The sequence below is a fragment of the Alosa pseudoharengus genome, unplaced genomic scaffold (assembly GCF_046254945.1).
Source record: "Alosa pseudoharengus isolate Yale_2024_CS ecotype anadromous, Long Island Sound unplaced genomic scaffold, YU_APseudo_1.1 YU_APseudo_1.1_scf_24, whole genome shotgun sequence".
In the NCBI taxonomy this organism is placed as follows: Eukaryota; Metazoa; Chordata; class Actinopteri; order Clupeiformes; family Clupeidae; genus Alosa; species Alosa pseudoharengus.
In genome coordinates, this window is record NW_027468689.1 from 12,148,709 (window position 1) to 12,163,576 (window position 14,868).

General features: G+C 49.3%; 51 non-coding genes across 51 annotated transcripts; all 51 read right to left on the minus strand.

Moving 5' to 3' along the window:
- Nucleotides 1–138: 138 nt before the first annotated feature.
- Nucleotides 139–210, minus strand: trnaa-ugc (transfer RNA alanine (anticodon UGC)). The gene has a single exon. It is a non-coding gene; the product is annotated as a tRNA-Ala (tRNA).
- A 217-nt stretch (nt 211–427) lies between these two features.
- trnaa-cgc (transfer RNA alanine (anticodon CGC)) lies at nt 428–499 on the minus strand. The gene has a single exon. It is a non-coding gene; the product is annotated as a tRNA-Ala (tRNA).
- A 216-nt stretch (nt 500–715) lies between these two features.
- On the minus strand, nt 716–787 carry trnaa-ugc (transfer RNA alanine (anticodon UGC)). The gene has a single exon. It is a non-coding gene; the product is annotated as a tRNA-Ala (tRNA).
- Nucleotides 788–1,015: 228 nt separating this feature from the next.
- Nucleotides 1,016–1,087, minus strand: trnaa-cgc (transfer RNA alanine (anticodon CGC)). The gene has a single exon. It is a non-coding gene; the product is annotated as a tRNA-Ala (tRNA).
- A 216-nt stretch (nt 1,088–1,303) lies between these two features.
- On the minus strand, nt 1,304–1,375 carry trnaa-ugc (transfer RNA alanine (anticodon UGC)). The gene has a single exon. It is a non-coding gene; the product is annotated as a tRNA-Ala (tRNA).
- A 228-nt stretch (nt 1,376–1,603) lies between these two features.
- Nucleotides 1,604–1,675, minus strand: trnaa-cgc (transfer RNA alanine (anticodon CGC)). Its single transcript has one exon. It is a non-coding gene; the product is annotated as a tRNA-Ala (tRNA).
- Nucleotides 1,676–1,891: 216 nt separating this feature from the next.
- trnaa-ugc (transfer RNA alanine (anticodon UGC)) lies at nt 1,892–1,963 on the minus strand. Its single transcript has one exon. It is a non-coding gene; the product is annotated as a tRNA-Ala (tRNA).
- Nucleotides 1,964–2,180: 217 nt separating this feature from the next.
- On the minus strand, nt 2,181–2,252 carry trnaa-cgc (transfer RNA alanine (anticodon CGC)). Its single transcript has one exon. It is a non-coding gene; the product is annotated as a tRNA-Ala (tRNA).
- A 216-nt stretch (nt 2,253–2,468) lies between these two features.
- trnaa-ugc (transfer RNA alanine (anticodon UGC)) lies at nt 2,469–2,540 on the minus strand. The gene has a single exon. It is a non-coding gene; the product is annotated as a tRNA-Ala (tRNA).
- Nucleotides 2,541–2,769: 229 nt separating this feature from the next.
- Nucleotides 2,770–2,841, minus strand: trnaa-ugc (transfer RNA alanine (anticodon UGC)). The gene has a single exon. It is a non-coding gene; the product is annotated as a tRNA-Ala (tRNA).
- Nucleotides 2,842–3,058: 217 nt separating this feature from the next.
- Nucleotides 3,059–3,130, minus strand: trnaa-cgc (transfer RNA alanine (anticodon CGC)). Its single transcript has one exon. It is a non-coding gene; the product is annotated as a tRNA-Ala (tRNA).
- Nucleotides 3,131–3,346: 216 nt separating this feature from the next.
- trnaa-ugc (transfer RNA alanine (anticodon UGC)) lies at nt 3,347–3,418 on the minus strand. Its single transcript has one exon. It is a non-coding gene; the product is annotated as a tRNA-Ala (tRNA).
- Nucleotides 3,419–3,646: 228 nt separating this feature from the next.
- On the minus strand, nt 3,647–3,718 carry trnaa-cgc (transfer RNA alanine (anticodon CGC)). Its single transcript has one exon. It is a non-coding gene; the product is annotated as a tRNA-Ala (tRNA).
- Nucleotides 3,719–3,934: 216 nt separating this feature from the next.
- trnaa-ugc (transfer RNA alanine (anticodon UGC)) lies at nt 3,935–4,006 on the minus strand. Its single transcript has one exon. It is a non-coding gene; the product is annotated as a tRNA-Ala (tRNA).
- Nucleotides 4,007–4,223: 217 nt separating this feature from the next.
- Nucleotides 4,224–4,295, minus strand: trnaa-cgc (transfer RNA alanine (anticodon CGC)). The gene has a single exon. It is a non-coding gene; the product is annotated as a tRNA-Ala (tRNA).
- A 220-nt stretch (nt 4,296–4,515) lies between these two features.
- On the minus strand, nt 4,516–4,587 carry trnaa-ugc (transfer RNA alanine (anticodon UGC)). Its single transcript has one exon. It is a non-coding gene; the product is annotated as a tRNA-Ala (tRNA).
- Nucleotides 4,588–4,816: 229 nt separating this feature from the next.
- Nucleotides 4,817–4,888, minus strand: trnaa-ugc (transfer RNA alanine (anticodon UGC)). The gene has a single exon. It is a non-coding gene; the product is annotated as a tRNA-Ala (tRNA).
- Nucleotides 4,889–5,105: 217 nt separating this feature from the next.
- On the minus strand, nt 5,106–5,177 carry trnaa-cgc (transfer RNA alanine (anticodon CGC)). The gene has a single exon. It is a non-coding gene; the product is annotated as a tRNA-Ala (tRNA).
- Nucleotides 5,178–5,393: 216 nt separating this feature from the next.
- Nucleotides 5,394–5,465, minus strand: trnaa-ugc (transfer RNA alanine (anticodon UGC)). The gene has a single exon. It is a non-coding gene; the product is annotated as a tRNA-Ala (tRNA).
- A 229-nt stretch (nt 5,466–5,694) lies between these two features.
- Nucleotides 5,695–5,766, minus strand: trnaa-ugc (transfer RNA alanine (anticodon UGC)). Its single transcript has one exon. It is a non-coding gene; the product is annotated as a tRNA-Ala (tRNA).
- Nucleotides 5,767–5,983: 217 nt separating this feature from the next.
- On the minus strand, nt 5,984–6,055 carry trnaa-cgc (transfer RNA alanine (anticodon CGC)). The gene has a single exon. It is a non-coding gene; the product is annotated as a tRNA-Ala (tRNA).
- Nucleotides 6,056–6,271: 216 nt separating this feature from the next.
- On the minus strand, nt 6,272–6,343 carry trnaa-ugc (transfer RNA alanine (anticodon UGC)). Its single transcript has one exon. It is a non-coding gene; the product is annotated as a tRNA-Ala (tRNA).
- A 228-nt stretch (nt 6,344–6,571) lies between these two features.
- On the minus strand, nt 6,572–6,643 carry trnaa-cgc (transfer RNA alanine (anticodon CGC)). Its single transcript has one exon. It is a non-coding gene; the product is annotated as a tRNA-Ala (tRNA).
- A 216-nt stretch (nt 6,644–6,859) lies between these two features.
- On the minus strand, nt 6,860–6,931 carry trnaa-ugc (transfer RNA alanine (anticodon UGC)). Its single transcript has one exon. It is a non-coding gene; the product is annotated as a tRNA-Ala (tRNA).
- Nucleotides 6,932–7,147: 216 nt separating this feature from the next.
- trnaa-cgc (transfer RNA alanine (anticodon CGC)) lies at nt 7,148–7,219 on the minus strand. Its single transcript has one exon. It is a non-coding gene; the product is annotated as a tRNA-Ala (tRNA).
- Nucleotides 7,220–7,435: 216 nt separating this feature from the next.
- On the minus strand, nt 7,436–7,507 carry trnaa-ugc (transfer RNA alanine (anticodon UGC)). The gene has a single exon. It is a non-coding gene; the product is annotated as a tRNA-Ala (tRNA).
- Nucleotides 7,508–7,736: 229 nt separating this feature from the next.
- trnaa-ugc (transfer RNA alanine (anticodon UGC)) lies at nt 7,737–7,808 on the minus strand. The gene has a single exon. It is a non-coding gene; the product is annotated as a tRNA-Ala (tRNA).
- A 217-nt stretch (nt 7,809–8,025) lies between these two features.
- trnaa-cgc (transfer RNA alanine (anticodon CGC)) lies at nt 8,026–8,097 on the minus strand. Its single transcript has one exon. It is a non-coding gene; the product is annotated as a tRNA-Ala (tRNA).
- Nucleotides 8,098–8,313: 216 nt separating this feature from the next.
- On the minus strand, nt 8,314–8,385 carry trnaa-ugc (transfer RNA alanine (anticodon UGC)). The gene has a single exon. It is a non-coding gene; the product is annotated as a tRNA-Ala (tRNA).
- A 229-nt stretch (nt 8,386–8,614) lies between these two features.
- Nucleotides 8,615–8,686, minus strand: trnaa-cgc (transfer RNA alanine (anticodon CGC)). Its single transcript has one exon. It is a non-coding gene; the product is annotated as a tRNA-Ala (tRNA).
- A 216-nt stretch (nt 8,687–8,902) lies between these two features.
- trnaa-ugc (transfer RNA alanine (anticodon UGC)) lies at nt 8,903–8,974 on the minus strand. Its single transcript has one exon. It is a non-coding gene; the product is annotated as a tRNA-Ala (tRNA).
- Nucleotides 8,975–9,191: 217 nt separating this feature from the next.
- Nucleotides 9,192–9,263, minus strand: trnaa-cgc (transfer RNA alanine (anticodon CGC)). Its single transcript has one exon. It is a non-coding gene; the product is annotated as a tRNA-Ala (tRNA).
- Nucleotides 9,264–9,479: 216 nt separating this feature from the next.
- On the minus strand, nt 9,480–9,551 carry trnaa-ugc (transfer RNA alanine (anticodon UGC)). The gene has a single exon. It is a non-coding gene; the product is annotated as a tRNA-Ala (tRNA).
- Nucleotides 9,552–9,780: 229 nt separating this feature from the next.
- trnaa-ugc (transfer RNA alanine (anticodon UGC)) lies at nt 9,781–9,852 on the minus strand. The gene has a single exon. It is a non-coding gene; the product is annotated as a tRNA-Ala (tRNA).
- Nucleotides 9,853–10,069: 217 nt separating this feature from the next.
- On the minus strand, nt 10,070–10,141 carry trnaa-cgc (transfer RNA alanine (anticodon CGC)). The gene has a single exon. It is a non-coding gene; the product is annotated as a tRNA-Ala (tRNA).
- Nucleotides 10,142–10,357: 216 nt separating this feature from the next.
- On the minus strand, nt 10,358–10,429 carry trnaa-ugc (transfer RNA alanine (anticodon UGC)). The gene has a single exon. It is a non-coding gene; the product is annotated as a tRNA-Ala (tRNA).
- A 228-nt stretch (nt 10,430–10,657) lies between these two features.
- On the minus strand, nt 10,658–10,729 carry trnaa-cgc (transfer RNA alanine (anticodon CGC)). The gene has a single exon. It is a non-coding gene; the product is annotated as a tRNA-Ala (tRNA).
- Nucleotides 10,730–10,945: 216 nt separating this feature from the next.
- trnaa-ugc (transfer RNA alanine (anticodon UGC)) lies at nt 10,946–11,017 on the minus strand. Its single transcript has one exon. It is a non-coding gene; the product is annotated as a tRNA-Ala (tRNA).
- A 217-nt stretch (nt 11,018–11,234) lies between these two features.
- trnaa-cgc (transfer RNA alanine (anticodon CGC)) lies at nt 11,235–11,306 on the minus strand. The gene has a single exon. It is a non-coding gene; the product is annotated as a tRNA-Ala (tRNA).
- A 216-nt stretch (nt 11,307–11,522) lies between these two features.
- trnaa-ugc (transfer RNA alanine (anticodon UGC)) lies at nt 11,523–11,594 on the minus strand. Its single transcript has one exon. It is a non-coding gene; the product is annotated as a tRNA-Ala (tRNA).
- A 229-nt stretch (nt 11,595–11,823) lies between these two features.
- On the minus strand, nt 11,824–11,895 carry trnaa-ugc (transfer RNA alanine (anticodon UGC)). Its single transcript has one exon. It is a non-coding gene; the product is annotated as a tRNA-Ala (tRNA).
- A 217-nt stretch (nt 11,896–12,112) lies between these two features.
- Nucleotides 12,113–12,184, minus strand: trnaa-cgc (transfer RNA alanine (anticodon CGC)). Its single transcript has one exon. It is a non-coding gene; the product is annotated as a tRNA-Ala (tRNA).
- A 216-nt stretch (nt 12,185–12,400) lies between these two features.
- Nucleotides 12,401–12,472, minus strand: trnaa-ugc (transfer RNA alanine (anticodon UGC)). The gene has a single exon. It is a non-coding gene; the product is annotated as a tRNA-Ala (tRNA).
- Nucleotides 12,473–12,700: 228 nt separating this feature from the next.
- On the minus strand, nt 12,701–12,772 carry trnaa-cgc (transfer RNA alanine (anticodon CGC)). Its single transcript has one exon. It is a non-coding gene; the product is annotated as a tRNA-Ala (tRNA).
- A 216-nt stretch (nt 12,773–12,988) lies between these two features.
- On the minus strand, nt 12,989–13,060 carry trnaa-ugc (transfer RNA alanine (anticodon UGC)). Its single transcript has one exon. It is a non-coding gene; the product is annotated as a tRNA-Ala (tRNA).
- Nucleotides 13,061–13,277: 217 nt separating this feature from the next.
- trnaa-cgc (transfer RNA alanine (anticodon CGC)) lies at nt 13,278–13,348 on the minus strand. The gene has a single exon. It is a non-coding gene; the product is annotated as a tRNA-Ala (tRNA).
- A 216-nt stretch (nt 13,349–13,564) lies between these two features.
- trnaa-ugc (transfer RNA alanine (anticodon UGC)) lies at nt 13,565–13,636 on the minus strand. The gene has a single exon. It is a non-coding gene; the product is annotated as a tRNA-Ala (tRNA).
- Nucleotides 13,637–13,865: 229 nt separating this feature from the next.
- Nucleotides 13,866–13,937, minus strand: trnaa-ugc (transfer RNA alanine (anticodon UGC)). The gene has a single exon. It is a non-coding gene; the product is annotated as a tRNA-Ala (tRNA).
- A 217-nt stretch (nt 13,938–14,154) lies between these two features.
- trnaa-cgc (transfer RNA alanine (anticodon CGC)) lies at nt 14,155–14,226 on the minus strand. Its single transcript has one exon. It is a non-coding gene; the product is annotated as a tRNA-Ala (tRNA).
- Nucleotides 14,227–14,442: 216 nt separating this feature from the next.
- trnaa-ugc (transfer RNA alanine (anticodon UGC)) lies at nt 14,443–14,514 on the minus strand. Its single transcript has one exon. It is a non-coding gene; the product is annotated as a tRNA-Ala (tRNA).
- Nucleotides 14,515–14,742: 228 nt separating this feature from the next.
- Nucleotides 14,743–14,814, minus strand: trnaa-cgc (transfer RNA alanine (anticodon CGC)). Its single transcript has one exon. It is a non-coding gene; the product is annotated as a tRNA-Ala (tRNA).
- Nucleotides 14,815–14,868: the final 54 nt, after the last annotated feature.

A 14,868-nucleotide genomic window follows, 5' to 3' on the forward strand; every position in this document is an offset into this window, starting at 1 on the left:
GAGGAGCCAACAAAATACAAGCCTTGTCCTCTGATGGTGCTAATCTCCATGCCACAGGCTGTTTCATTTGTACAATTCCGTACAAACTCTGAACAACAGCTTGTGACGGTACCCAGACCTCCTTTAGGGATGCATAAGTGGAGATGCCGGGGATTGAACCCAGGGCCTCATACATGCAAAGCATGCGCTCTACCACTGAGCTACATCCCCTTCAGTTGTTGGCGTAAGATAGGACTGCTCGGCCCAGACGTTTTGCCACGCAACACCTTTAGGCTTCAATCGTAATTGTGGAAGTCCACGGAGGAGCCTACAAAATACAAGCCTTGTCCTGTGACGGTGGTAAAGTCCACTCCACAGGCTGTTTCATTTGTGTAACTCTGTACAAAGGCTTGTGACGGTAGCCAGACCTCCTTTAGGGATGTATAAGTGGAGATGCCGGGGATTGAACCCGGGACCTCATACATGCGAAGCATGCGCTCTACCACTGAGCTACATCCCCTTCTGCAGTTGTCAGAAGATAGCACTTCCCGGCCCAGACATTATGCCACGCAAACCCTTTAGGCTTCTATCGTAATTGTGGAAGTCCACGGAGGAGCCAACAAAATACAAGCCTAGTCCTCTCACAGTGCTAATCTCCGTTTCATGTGTGTAATTCCATACAAACTCTGAACAACAGCTTGTGACGGTACCCAGACCTCCTTTAGGGATGCATAAATGGAGATGCCAGGGATTGAACCCGGGGCCTCATACATGCAAAGCATGCGCTCTACCACTGAGCTACATCCCCTTCAGTTGTTTACGTAAGATATCACTGCTCGGTCCAGACGTTTTGCCACGCAACACCTTTAGGCTTCTATCGTAATTGTGGAAGTCCACGGAGGAGCCAACAAAATACAAGCCTTGTCCTCTGCCAGTGCTAAACTCCACTCCACAGGCTGTTTCATTTGTGTAACTCTGTACAAACTCTGGACCACGGCTTGTGACGGTACCCAGATCTCCTTTAGGGATGTATAAGTGGAGATGCCGGGGATTGAACCCGGGACCTCATACATGCGAAGCATGCGCTCTACCACTGAGCTACATCCCCTTCTGCAGTTGTCAGAAGATAGCACTTCCCGGCCCAGACATTATGCCACGCAAACCCTTTAGGCTTCTATCGTAATTGTGGAAGTCCACGGAGGAGCCAACAAAATACAAGCCTAGTCCTCTCACAGTGCTAATCTCCGTTTCATGTGTGTAATTCCATACAAACTCTGAACAACAGCTTGTGACGGTACCCAGACCTCCTTTAGGGATGCATAAGTGGAGATGCCAGGGATTGAACCCGGGGCCTCATACATGCAAAGCATGCGCTCTACCACTGAGCTACATCCCCTTCAGTTGTTTACGTAAGATATCACTGCTCGGTCCAGACGTTTTGCCACGCAAAACCTTTAGGCTTCTATCGTAATTGTGGAAGTCCACGGAGGAGCCAACAAAATACAAGCCTTGTCCTCTGCCAGTGCTAAACTCCACTCCACAGGCTGTTTCATTTGTGTAACTCTGTACAAACTCTGGACCACGGCTTGTGACGGTACCCAGATCTCCTTTAGGGATGTATAAGTGGAGATGCCGGGGATTGAACCCGGGACCTCATACATGCGAAGCATGCGCTCTACCACTGAGCTACATCCCCTTCATCCGCTGTCAAAAGACGACACTTACAATTCAAGACGTTGTGCCACGCTAGCACTTGAGGGCTTTATTCATAATTGCGGAGGTCCACAGAGGAATCAACCGGGCCAAAGTCAGCAACAACTACAAGCCTGATCCTCTGACACTGCTCCTTTCCTCTCCACAAACGTTCTCGAGGCTTGCGACAATCCCTAAAGTCCCTTAAGTGCTGCATAAATGGAGATGCCGGGGATTGAACCCGGGACCTCATACATGCAAAGCATGCGCTCTACCACTGAGATACATCCCCTTCAGTAGTTGCCAAAACCAAAGCACTTCCCAGACTAGACATTGTGCCGCGCAACACCTTTAGGCTTCTATCGTAATTGTGGATGTCCACGGAGGAGCCAACAAAATACAAGCCTTGTCCTCTCACAGTGCTAATCTCCGTTTCATTTGTGTAATTCCATACAAACTCTGAACAACAGCTTGTGACGGTACTCAGATCTCCTTTAGGGATGTATCAGTGGAGATGCCAGGGATTGAACCCGGGACCTCATACATGCGAAGCATGCGCTCTACCACTGAGCTACATCCCCTTCATCCACTGTCAAAAGACGACACTTACAATTCAAGACGTTGTGCCACGCTAGCACTTCAGGGCTTTATTCATAATTGCGGAGGTCCACAGAGGAATCAACCGCGCCAAAGTCAGCAACAACTACAAGCCTGATCCTCTGACACTGCTCCTTTCCTCTCCACAAACGTTCTCGAGGCTTGCGACAATCCCTAAAGTCCCTTTAATGCTGCATAAATGGAGATGCCCGGGATTGAACCCGGGACCTCATACATGCAAAGCATGCGCTCTACCACTGAGCTACATCCCCTTCAGTAGTTGCCAAAACCAAAGCACTTCCCAGACTAGACATTGTGCCGCGCAACACCTTTAGGCTTCTATCGTAATTGTGGAAGTCCAGGGAGGAGCCAACAAAATACAAGCCTTGTCCTCTGATGGTGCTAATCTCCATGCCACAGGCTGTTTCATTTTTACAATTCCGTACAAACTCTGAACAACAGCTTGTGACGGTACCCAGACCTCCTTTAGGGATGCATAAGTGGAGATGCCGGGGATTGAACCCGGGGCCTCATACATGCAAAGCATGCGCTCTACCACTGAGCTACATCCCCTTCAGTTGTTGACGTAAGATAGGACTGCTCGGCCCAGACGTTTTGCCACGCAACACCTTTAGGCTTCAATCGTAATTGTGGAAGTCCACGGAGGAGCCTACAAAATACAAGCCTTGTCCTGTGACGGTGGTAAAGTCCACTCCACAGGCTGTTTCATTTGTGTAACTCTGTACAAAGGCTTGTGACGGTAGCCAGACCTCCTTTAGGGATGTATAAGTGGAGATGCCGGGGATTGAACCCGGGACCTCATACATGCGAAGCATGCGCTCTACCACTGAGCTACATCCCCTTCTGCAGTTGTCAGAAGATAGCACTTCCCGGCCCAGACATTATGCCACGCAAACCCTTTAGGCTTCTATCGTAATTGTGGAAGTCCACGGAGGAGCCAACAAAATACAAGCCTAGTCCTCTCACAGTGCTAATCTCCGTTTCATGTGTGTAATTCCATACAAACTCTGAACAACAGCTTGTGACGGTACCCAGACCTCCTTTAGGGATGCATAAATGGAGATGCCAGGGATTGAACCCGGGGCCTCATACATGCAAAGCATGCGCTCTACCACTGAGCTACATCCCCTTCAGTTGTTTACGTAAGATATCACTGCTCGGTCCAGACGTTTTGCCACGCAACACCTTTAGGCTTCTATCGTAATTGTGGAAGTCCACGGAGGAGCCAACAAAATACAAGCCTTGTCCTCTGCCAGTGCTAAACTCCACTCCACAGGCTGTTTCATTTGTGTAACTCTGTACAAACTCTGGACCACGGCTTGTGACGGTACCCAGATCTCCTTTAGGGATGTATAAGTGGAGATGCCGGGGATTGAACCCGGGACCTCATACATGCGAAGCATGCGCTCTACCACTGAGCTACATCCCCTTCATCCACTGTCAAAAGACGACACTTACAATTCAAGACGTTGTGCCACGCTAGCACTTCAGGGGTTTATTCATAATTGCGGAGGTCCACAGAGGAATCAACCGGTCCAAAGTCAGCAACAACTACAAGCCTGATCCTCTGACACTGCTCCTTTCCTCTCCACAAACGTTCTCGAGGCTTGCGACAATCCCTAAAGTCCCTTAAGTGCTGCATAAATGGAGATGCCGGGGATTGAACCCGGGACCTCATACATGCAAAGCATGCGCTCTACCACTGAGATACATCCCCTTCAGTAGTTGCCAAAACCAAAGCACTTCCCAGACTAGACATTGTGCCGCGCAACACCTTTAGGCTTCTATCGTAATTGTGGAAGTCCACGGAGGAGCCAACAAAATACAAGCCTTGTCCTCTCACAGTGCTAATCTCCGTTTCATTTGTGTAATTCCATACAAACTCTGAACAACAGCTTGTGACGGTACTCAGATCTCCTTTAGGGATGTATAAGTGGAGATGCCGGGGATTGAACCCGGGACCTCATACATGCGAAGCATGCGCTCTACCACTGAGCTACATCCCCTTCATCCACTGTCAAAAGACGACACTTACAATTCAAGACGTTGTGCCACGCTAGCACTTCAGGGGTTTATTCATAATTGCGGAGGTCCACAGAGGAATCAACCGCGGCAAAGTCAGCAACAACTACAAGCCTGATCGATCCTCTGACACTGCTCCTTTCCTCTCCACAAACGTTCTCGAGGCTTGCGACAATCCCTAAAGTCCCTTTAGTGCTGCATAAATGGAGATGCCAGGGATTGAACCCGGGACCTCATACATGCAAAGCATGCGCTCTACCACTGAGCTACATCCCCTTCAGTAGTTGCCAAAACCAAAGCACTTCCCAGACTAGACATTGTGCCGTGCAACACCTTTAGGCTTCTATCGTAATTGTGGAAGTCCAGGGAGGAGCCAACAAAATACAAGCCTTGTCCTCTGATGGTGCTAATCTCCATGCCACAGGCTGTTTCATTTTTACAATTCCGTACAAACTCTGAACAACAGCTTGTGACGGTACCCAGACCTCCTTTAGGGATGCATAAGTGGAGATGCCGGGGATTGAACCCGGGGCCTCATACATGCAAAGCATGCGCTCTACCACTGAGCTACATCCCCTTCAGTTGTTGACGTAAGATAGGACTGCTCGGCCCAGACGTTTTGCCACGCAACACCTTTAGGCTTCAATCGTAATTGTGGAAGTCCACGGAGGAGCCTACAAAATATAAGCCTTGTCCTGTGACGGTGGTAAAGTCCACTCCACAGGCTGTTTCATTTGTGTAACTCTGTACAAAGGCTTGTGACGGTAGCCAGACCTCCTTTAGGGATGTATAAGTGGAGAAGCCGGGGATTGAACCCGGGACCTCATACATGCGAAGCATGCGCTCTACCACTGAGCTACATCCCCTTCATCCACTGTCAAAAGACGACACTTACAATTCAAGACGTTGTGCCACGCTAGCACTTCAGGTGTTTATTCATAATTGCGGAGGTCCACAGAGGAATTAACTGCGGCAAAGTCAGCAACAACTACAAGCCTGATCCTCTGACACTGCTCCTTTCCTCTCCACAAACGTTCTCGAGGCTTGCGACAATCCCTAAAGTCCCTTTAGTGCTGCATAAATGGAGATGCCGGGGATTGAACCCGGGACCTCATACATGCAAAGCATGCGCTCTACCACTGAGCTACATCCCCTTCAGTAGTTGCCAAAACCAAAGCACTTCCCAGACTAGACATTGTGCCGTGCAACACCTTTAGGCTTTTATCGTAATTGTGGAAGTCCAGGGAGGAGCCAACAAAATACAAGCCTTGTCCTCTGATGGTGCTAATCTCCATGCCACAGGCTGTTTCATTTTTACAATTCCGTACAAACTCTGAACAACAGCTTGTGACGGTACCCAGACCTCCTTTAGGGATGCATAAGTGGAGATGCCGGGGATTGAACCCGGGGCCTCATACATGCAAAGCATGCGCTCTACCACTGAGCTACATCCCCTTCAGTTGTTGACGTAAGATAGGACTGCTCGGCCCAGACGTTTTGCCACGCAACACCTTTAGGCTTCAATCGTAATTGTGGAAGTCCACGGAGGAGCCTACAAAATACAAGCCTTGTCCTGTGACGGTGGTAAAGTCCACTCCACAGGCTGTTTCATTTGTGTAACTCTGTACAAAGGCTTGTGACGGTAGCCAGACCTCCTTTAGGGATGTATAAGTGGAGATGCCGGGGATTGAACCCAGGACCTCATACATGCGAAGCATGCGCTCTACCACTGAGCTACATCCCCTTCTGCAGTTGTCAGAAGATAGCACTTCCCGGCCCAGACATTATGCCACGCAAACCCTTTAGGCTTCTATCGTAATTGTGGAAATCCACGGAGGAGCCAACAAAATACAAGCCTAGTCCTCTCACAGTGCTAATCTCCGTTTCATGTGTGTAATTCCATACAAACTCTGAACAACAGCTTGTGACGGTACCCAGACCTCCTTTAGGGATGCATAAGTGGAGATGCCAGGGATTGAACCCGGGGCCTCATACATGCAAAGCATGCGCTCTACCACTGAGCTACATCCCCTTCAGTTGTTTACGTAAGATATCACTGCTCGGTCCAGACGTTTTGCCACGCAAAACCTTTAGGCTTCTATCGTAATTGTGGAAGTCCACGGAGGAGCCAACAAAATACAAGCCTTGTCCTCTGCCAGTGCTAAACTCCACTCCACAGGCTGTTTCATTTGTGTAACTCTGTACAAACTCTGGACCACGGCTTGTGACGGTACCCAGATCTCCTTTAGGGATGTATAAGTGGAGATGCCGGGGATTGAACCCGGGACCTCATACATGCGAAGCATGCGCTCTACCACTGAGCTACATCCCCTTCATCCACTGTCAAAAGACGACACTTACAATTCAAGACGTTGTGCCACGCTAGCACTTGAGGGCTTTATTCATAATTGCGGAGGTCCACAGAGGAATCAACCGGGCCAAAGTCAGCAACAACTACAAGCCTGATTCTCTGACACTGCTCCTTTCCTCTCCACAAACGTTCTCGAGGCTTGCGACAATCCCTAAAGTCCCTTAAGTGCTGCATAAATGGAGATGCCGGGGATTGAACCCGGGACCTCATACATGCAAAGCATGCGCTCTACCACTGAGATACATCCCCTTCAGTAGTTGCCAAAACAAAGCACTTCCCAGACTAGACATTGTGCCGCGCAACACCTTTAGGCTTCTATCGTAATTGTGGATGTCCACGGAGGAGCCAACAAAATACAAGCCTTGTCCTCTCACAGTGCTAATCTCCGTTTCATTTGTGTAATTCCATACAAACTCTGAACAACAGCTTGTGACGGTACTCAGATCTCCTTTAGGGATGTATAAGTGGAGATGCCGGGGATTGAACCCGGGACCTCATACATGCGAAGCATGCGCTCTACCACTGAGCTACATCCCCTTCATCCACTGTCAAAAGACGACACTTACAATTCAAGACGTTGTGCCACGCTAGCACTTCAGGGCTTTATTCATAATTGCGGAGGTCCACAGAGGAATCAACCGCGCCAAAGTCAGCAACAACTACAAGCCTGATCCTCTGACACTGCTCCTTTCCTCTCCACAAACGTTCTCGAGGCTTGCGACAATCCCTAAAGTCCCTTTAATGCTGCATAAATGGAGATGCCCGGGATTGAACCCGGGACCTCATACATGCAAAGCATGCGCTCTACCACTGAGCTACATCCCCTTCAGTAGTTGCCAAAACCAAAGCACTTCCCAGACTAGACATTGTGCCGCGCAACACCTTTAGGCTTCTCTCGTAATTGTGGAAGTCCAGGGAGGAGCCAACAAAATACAAGCCTTGTCCTCTGATGGTGCTAATCTCCATGCCACAGGCTGTTTCATTTTTACAATTCCGTACAAACTCTGAACAACAGCTTGTGACGGTACCCAGACCTCCTTTAGGGATGCATAAGTGGAGATGCCGGGGATTGAACCCAGGGCCTCATACATGCAAAGCATGCGCTCTACCACTGAGCTACATCCCCTTCAGTTGTTGACGTAAGATAGGACTGCTCGGCCCAGACGTTTTGCCACGCAACACCTTTAGGCTTCAATCGTAATTGTGGAAGTCCACGGAGGAGCCTACAAAATACAAGCCTTGTCCTGTGACGGTGGTAAAGTCCACTCCACAGGCTGTTTCATTTGTGTAACTCTGTACAAAGGCTTGTGACGGTAGCCAGACCTCCTTTAGGGATGTATAAGTGGAGATGCCGGGGATTGAACCCGGGACCTCATACATGCGAAGCATGCGCTCTACCACTGAGCTACATCCCCTTCTGCAGTTGTCAGAAGATAGCACTTCCCGGCCCAGACATTATGCCACGCAAACCCTTTAGGCTTCTATCGTAATTGTGGAAGTCCACGGAGGAGCCAACAAAATACAAGCCTAGTCCTCTCACAGTGCTAATCTCCGTTTCATGTGTGTAATTCCATACAAACTCTGAACAACAGCTTGTGACGGTACCCAGACCTCCTTTAGGGATGCATAAATGGAGATGCCAGGGATTGAACCCGGGGCCTCATACATGCAAAGCATGCGCTCTACCACTGAGCTACATCCCCTTCAGTTGTTTACGTAAGATATCACTGCTCCGGTCCAGACGTTTTGCCACGCAACACCTTTAGGCTTCTATCGTAATTGTGGAAGTCCACGGAGGAGCCAACAAAATACAAGCCTTGTCCTCTGCCAGTGCTAAACTCCACTCCACAGGCTGTTTCATTTGTGTAACTCTGTACAAACTCTGGACCACGGCTTGTGACGGTACCCAGATCTCCTTTAGGGATGTATAAGTGGAGATGCCGGGGATTGAACCCGGGACCTCATACATGCGAAGCATGCGCTCTACCACTGAGCTACATCCCCTTCATCCACTGTCAAAAGACGACACTTACAATTCAAGACGTTGTGCCACGCTAGCACTTCAGGGCTTTATTCATAATTGCGGAGGTCCACAGAGGAATCAACCGGGCCAAAGTCAGCAACAACTACAAGCCTGATCCTCTGACACTGCTCCTTTCCTCTCCACAAACGTTCTCGAGGCTTGCGACAATCCCTAAAGTCCCTTAAGTGCTGCATAAATGGAGATGCCGGGGATTGAACCCGGGACCTCATACATGCAAAGCATGCGCTCTACCACTGAGATACATCCCCTTCAGTAGTTGCCAAAACCAAAGCACTTCCCAGACTAGACATTGTGCCGCGCAACACCTTTAGGCTTCTATCGTAATTGTGGAAGTCCACGGAGGAGCCAACAAAATACAAGCCTTGTCCTCTCACAGTGCTAATCTCCGTTTCATTTGTGTAATTCCATACAAACTCTGAACAACAGCTTGTGACGGTACTCAGATCTCCTTTAGGGATGTATAAGTGGAGATGCCGGGGATTGAACCCGGGACCTCATACATGCGAAGCATGCGCTCTACCACTGAGCTACATCCCCTTCATCCACTGTCAAAAGACGACACTTACAATTCAAGACGTTGTGCCACGCTAGCACTTCAGGGGTTTATTCATAATTGCGGAGGTCCACAGAGGAATCAACCGCGGCAAAGTCAGCAACAACTACAAGCCTGATCCTCTGACACTGCTCCTTTCCTCTCCACAAACGTTCTCGAGGCTTGCGACAATCCCTAAAGTCCCTTTAGTGCTGCATAAATGGAGATGCCGGGGATTGAACCCGGGACCTCATACATGCAAAGCATGCGCTCTACCACTGAGCTACATCCCCTTCAGTAGTTGCCAAAACCAAAGCACTTCCCAGACTAGACATTGTGCCGTGCAACACCTTTAGGCTTCTATCGTAATTGTGGAAGTCCAGGGAGGAGCCAACAAAATACAAGCCTTGTCCTCTGATGGTGCTAATCTCCATGCCACAGGCTGTTTCATTTTTACAATTCCGTACAAACTCTGAACAACAGCTTGTGACGGTACCCAGACCTCCTTTAGGGATGCATAAGTGGAGATGCCGGGGATTGAACCCGGGGCCTCATACATGCAAAGCATGCGCTCTACCACTGAGCTACATCCCCTTCAGTTGTTGACGTAAGATAGGACTGCTCGGCCCAGACGTTTTGCCACGCAACACCTTTAGGCTTCAATCGTAATTGTGGAAGTCCACGGAGGAGCCTACAAAATACAAGCCTTGTCCTGTGACGGTGGTAAAGTCCACTCCACAGGCTGTTTCATTTGTGTAACTCTGTACAAAGGCTTGTGACGGTAGCCAGACCTCCTTTAGGGATGTATAAGTGGAGATGCCGGGGATTGAACCCGGGACCTCATACATGCGAAGCATGCGCTCTACCACTGAGCTACATCCCCTTCTGCAGTTGTCAGAAGATAGCACTTCCCGGCCCAGACATTATGCCACGCAAACCCTTTAGGCTTCTATCGTAATTGTGGAAGTCCACGGAGGAGCCAACAAAATACAAGCCTAGTCCTCTCACAGTGCTAATCTCCGTTTCATGTGTGTAATTCCATACAAACTCTGAACAACAGCTTGTGACGGTACCCAGACCTCCTTTAGGGATGCATAAGTGGAGATGCCAGGGATTGAACCCGGGGCCTCATACATGCAAAGCATGCGCTCTACCACTGAGCTACATCCCCTTCAGTTGTTTACGTAAGATATCACTGCTCGGTCCAGACGTTTTGCCACGCAACACCTTTAGGCTTCTATCGTAATTGTGGAAGTCCACGGAGGAGCCAACAAAATACAAGCCTTGTCCTCTGCCAGTGCTAAACTCCACTCCACAGGCTGTTTCATTTGTGTAACTCTGTACAAACTCTGGACCACGGCTTGTGACGGTACCCAGATCTCCTTTAGGGATGTATAAGTGGAGATGCCGGGGATTGAACCCGGGACCTCATACATGCGAAGCATGCGCTCTACCACTGAGCTACATCCCCTTCATCCACTGTCAAAAGACGACACTTACAATTCAAGACGTTGTGCCACGCTAGCACTTCAGGGCTTTATTCATAATTGCGGAGGTCCACAGAGGAATCAACCGGGCCAAAGTCAGCAACAACTACAAGCCTGATCCTCTGACACTGCTCCTTTCCTCTCCACAAACGTTCTCGAGGCTTGCGACAATCCCTAAAGTCCCTTAAGTGCTGCATAAATGGAGATGCCGGGGATTGAACCCGGGACCTCATACATGCAAAGCATGCGCTCTACCACTGAGATACATCCCCTTCAGTAGTTGCCAAAACCAAAGCACTTCCCAGACTAGACATTGTGCCGCGCAACACCTTTAGGCTTCTATCGTAATTGTGGAAGTCCACGGAGGAGCCAACAAAATACAAGCCTTGTCCTCTCACAGTGCTAATCTCCGTTTCATTTGTGTAATTCCATACAAACTCTGAACAACAGCTTGTGACGGTACTCAGATCTCCTTTAGGGATGTATAAGTGGAGATGCCGGGGATTGAACCCGGGACCTCATACATGCGAAGCATGCGCTCTACCACTGAGCTACATCCCCTTCATCCACTGTCAAAAGACGACACTTACAATTCAAGACGTTGTGCCACGCTAGCACTTCAGGGGTTTATTCATAATTGCGGAGGTCCACAGAGGAATCAACCGCGGCAAAGTCAGCAACAACTACAAGCCTGATCCTCTGACACTGCTCCTTTCCTCTCCACAAACGTTCTCGAGGCTTGCGACAATCCCTAAAGTCCCTTTAGTGCTGCATAAATGGAGATGCCGGGGATTGAACCCGGGACCTCATACATGCAAAGCATGCGCTCTACCACTGAGCTACATCCCCTTCAGTAGTTGCCAAAACCAAAGCACTTCCCAGACTAGACATTGTGCCGTGCAACACCTTTAGGCTTCTATCGTAATTGTGGAAGTCCAGGGAGGAGCCAACAAAATACAAGCCTTGTCCTCTGATGGTGCTAATCTCCATGCCACAGGCTGTTTCATTTTTACAATTCCGTACAAACTCTGAACAACAGCTTGTGACGGTACCCAGACCTCCTTTAGGGATGCATAAGTGGAGATGCCGGGGATTGAACCCGGGGCCTCATACATGCAAAGCATGCGCTCTACCACTGAGCTACATCCCCTTCAGTTGTTGACGTAAGATAGGACTGCTCGGCCCAGACGTTTTGCCACGCAACACCTTTAGGCTTCAATCGTAATTGTGGAAGTCCACGGAGGAGCCTACAAAATACAAGCCTTGTCCTGTGACGGTGGTAAAGTCCACTCCACAGGCTGTTTCATTTGTGTAACTCTGTACAAAGGCTTGTGACGGTAGCCAGACCTCCTTTAGGGATGTATAAGTGGAGATGCCGGGGATTGAACCCGGGACCTCATACATGCGAAGCATGCGCTCTACCACTGAGCTACATCCCCTTCTGCAGTTGTCAGAAGATAGCACTTCCCGGCCCAGACATTATGCCACGCAAACCCTTTAGGCTTCTATCGTAATTGTGGAAGTCCACGGAGGAGCCAACAAAATACAAGCCTAGTCCTCTCACAGTGCTAATCTCCGTTTCATGTGTGTAATTCCATACAAACTCTGAACAACAGCTTGTGACGGTACCCAGACCTCCTTTAGGGATGCATAAGTGGAGATGCCAGGGATTGAACCCGGGGCCTCATACATGCAAAGCATGCGCTCTACCACTGAGCTACATCCCCTTCAGTTGTTTACGTAAGATATCACTGCTCGGTCCAGACGTTTTGCCACGCAACACCTTTAGGCTTCTATCGTAATTGTGGAAGTCCACGGAGGAGCCAACAAAATACAAGCCTTGTCCTCTGCCAGTGCTAAACTCCACTCCACAGGCTGTTTCATTTGTGTAACTCTGTACAAACTCTGGACCACGGCTTGTGACGGTACCCAGATCTCCTTTAGGGATGTATAAGTGGAGATGCCGGGGATTGAACCCGGGACCTCATACATGCGAAGCATGCGCTCTACCACTGAGCTACATCCCCTTCATCCACTGTCAAAAGACGACACTTACAATTCAAGACGTTGTGCCACGCTAGCACTTCAGGGCTTTATTCATAATTGCGGAGGTCCACAGAGGAATCAACCGGGCCAAAGTCAGCAACAACTACAAGCCTGATCCTCTGACACTGCTCCTTTCCTCTCCACAAACGTTCTCGAGGCTTGCGACAATCCCTAAAGTCCCTTAAGTGCTGCATAAATGGAGATGCCGGGGATTGAACCCGGGACCTCATACATGCAAAGCATGCGCTCTACCACTGAGATACATCCCCTTCAGTAGTTGCCAAAACCAAAGCACTTCCCAGACTAGACATTGTGCCGCGCAACACCTTTAGGCTTCTATCGTAATTGTGGAAGTCCACGGAGGAGCCAACAAAATACAAGCCTTGTCCTCTCACAGTGCTAATCTCCGTTTCATTTGTGTAATTCCATACAAACTCTGAACAACAGCTTGTGACGGTACTCAGATCTCCTTTAGGGATGTACAAGTGGAGATGCCGGGATTGAACCCGGGACCTCATACATGCGAAGCATGCGCTCTACCACTGAGCTACATCCCCTTCATCCACTGTCAAAAGAAGACACTTACAATTCAAGACGTTGTGCCACGCTAGCACTTCAGGGGTTTATTCATAATTGCGGAGGTCCACAGAGGAATCAACCGCGGCAAAGTCAGCAACAACTACAAGCCTGATCCTCTGACACTGCTCCTTTCCTCTCCACAAACGTTCTCGAGGCTTGCGACAATCCCTAAAGTCCCTTTAGTGCTGCATAAATGGAGATGCCGGGGATTGAACCCGGGACCTCATACATGCAAAGCATGCGCTCTACCACTGAGCTACATCCCCTTCAGTAGTTGCCAAAACCAAAGCACTTCCCAGACTAGACATTGTGCCGTGCAACACCTTTAGGCTTCTATTGTAATTGTGGAAGTCCAGGGAGGAGCCAACAAAATACAAGCCTTGTCCTCTGATGGTGCTAATCTCCATGCCACAGGCTGTTTCATTTTTACAATTCCGTACAAACTCTGAACAACAGCTTGTGACGGTACCCAGACCTCCTTTAGGGATGCATAAGTGGAGATGCCGGGGATTGAACCCGGGGCCTCATACATGCAAAGCATGCGCTCTACCACTGAGCTACATCCCCTTCAGTTGTTGACGTAAGATAGGACTGCTCGGCCCAGACGTTTTGCCACGCAACACCTTTAGGCTTCAATCGTAATTGTGGAAGTCCACGGAGGAGCCTACAAAATACAAGCCTTGTCCTGTGACGGTGGTAAAGTCCACTCCACAGGCTGTTTCATTTGTGTAACTCTGTACAAAGGCTTGTGACGGTAGCCAGACCTCCTTTAGGGATGTATAAGTGGAGATGCCGGGGATTGAACCCGGGACCTCATACATGCGAAGCATGCGCTCTACCACTGAGCTACATCCCCTTCTGCAGTTGTCAGAAGATAGCACTTCCCGGCCCAGACATTATGCCACGCAAACCCTTTAGGCTTCTATCGTAATTGTGGAAGTCCACGGAGGAGCCAACAAAATACAAGCCTAGTCCTCTCACAGTGCTAATCTCCGTTTCATGTGTGTAATTCCATACAAACTCTGAACAACAGCTTGTGACGGTACCCAGACCTCCTTTAGGGATGCATAAGTGGAGATGCCAGGGATTGAACCCGGGGCCTCATACATGCAAAGCATGCGCTCTACCACTGAGCTACATCCCCTTCAGTTGTTTACGTAAGATATCACTGCTCGGTCCAGACGTTTTGCCACGCAACACCTTTAGGCTTCTATCGTAATTGTGGAAGTCCACGGAGGAGCCAACAAAATACAAGCCTTGTCCTCTGCCAGTGCTAAACTCCACTCCACAGGCTGTTTCATTTGTGTAACTCTGTACAAACTCTGGACCACGGCTTGTGACGGTACCCAGATCTCCTTTAGGGATGTATAAGTGGAGATGCCGGGGATTGAACCCGGGACCTCATACATGCGAAGCATGCGCTCTACCACTGAGCTACATCCCCTTCATCCACTGTCAAAAGACGACACTTACAATTCAAGACGTTGTGCCACGCTAG